Source organism: Loa loa (genome assembly GCF_000183805.2).
Source record: "Loa loa unplaced genomic scaffold supercont3.125, whole genome shotgun sequence".
Classification (NCBI taxonomy): Eukaryota; Metazoa; Nematoda; class Chromadorea; order Rhabditida; family Onchocercidae; genus Loa; species Loa loa.
This window is the reverse complement of record NW_018108305.1, coordinates 1-1,587: the sequence shown is the minus strand read 5'-3', so window position 1 is coordinate 1,587 and position 1,587 is coordinate 1.

The following is a 1,587-nucleotide window of genomic DNA, read 5'->3' as shown; positions in this document are numbered from 1 at the left end:
AAAAAAAAGTGAGGTATTAAATTTGGTATATTTTATCAGAAAAAAAATTTGAAAAAAAGTTATAGTTAGGAGATAAGACGATGAAATAACGAGTAAAATGGGGTGACACAAGTGGGATGACACAAAGGACAAGCCTTTTGTCATTTGTGAATTTCCTAATTTGGTAAGAATTTGTAAATAATTCCTAATTTCACCACAATATTCATTCATTCTAAATTATTATATGATTTATGCATTCATTAGTAAACATTATGACTAATTGTGTCATCAATTTTACAGTAGAATAGAGTAGAGTAGAAGTGAATAGGATAGAATAGAATAAAATGAAATGGAATAGAATAGAATAGAATAGAATGGAAGGGAATAGATTGGAATAGAATGGAATAAAATAAAACAGAATGGAATAGAATAGAATAGAATGAAATGGAATATGATGGAGTAGAATAGAATAGAATAGGGCAGAATTGAATTTAATAAAATAGAATTGAATTGAACGGGAGATGATTAGAATAGAATGAGATGGAATAGATAGAATAAGTATTATCTTAGACTAGTTACTATTGAAGGACTAATATTTAAAGTAAAAAAGGAGAAAAAAGAAAAAGTGATCCGAAAATATTACTTACTTTGTTGATGCCTATCCTTACCTAATATTACTTAACCTTATTGTTGACCTAACCTAAATTAGCATCACTTACTTTATTGCTGACCTCTCCTAACATCACTTACTTGATTAATAAATCACCTTAACCTAAGTGAAACTTCTTTTTTTTCGTTTCTGTTTTTCTCACTCATATTCATTGTAGCATGAAGAAAAAAACGAGGTACTCGAATTAAAATAGTAATTAAAATCGAAATAATAATTAATTGTCCATAATTTTTCAGAATAATTTTTAATCTAAAAAGTATAATAATTATTACAAATTACATTTGAAACAAAACAAATATTTACAATAAAATTTGATAAAAAAGAAAAGAGAAAAAAAATTTAACTTCCCTTCTTTCTTTCTCTCTCTCTCTCTTGTCTCTCTATTTTTCTTCATGTTATTTTTTTTTTTTGTGAGTATTTTTGATAACGCTTATCACTAAACCATTCAGCTCATCTGATAGTAAGGGAAAATTTTTTTACAATATGATATTTGGTCATTGAATTGTTAATTGAAATCATTCAAAAAATTATAAAATAAAATAACTTATGGCTAAATAATCACTTCTTTCATTTCTCTTTTCTTCCCGCTAATCCCGCTTTCCCGCTCTCCCGCTTATTTTTCTTTCTTTTTTTTTTTTGCTTATTTTTCTCGAAACTTTCCTTATTGATTGCTAAGATTTATTTAAAAATAATATTTCATTTTTTTTTCTCTGTTTTAGATAATAATAATTTTAAGAAATACAAAAATTTTTTTCCCTCTTCTTTTTTTATTATTTTTTTATGATATCAAATTTTACTGAAAGAGAAAAGTGTAAGAAGAGATGACCAGAAATGATGACAAACAATGGACAAAAAAGGTTCACAGAAAAGTAACAGAGCAAAGTTCACAAAAAGGTAATCTGACAGAGAAAGCTGATTCATCTCTCTCCCCTCTCTCT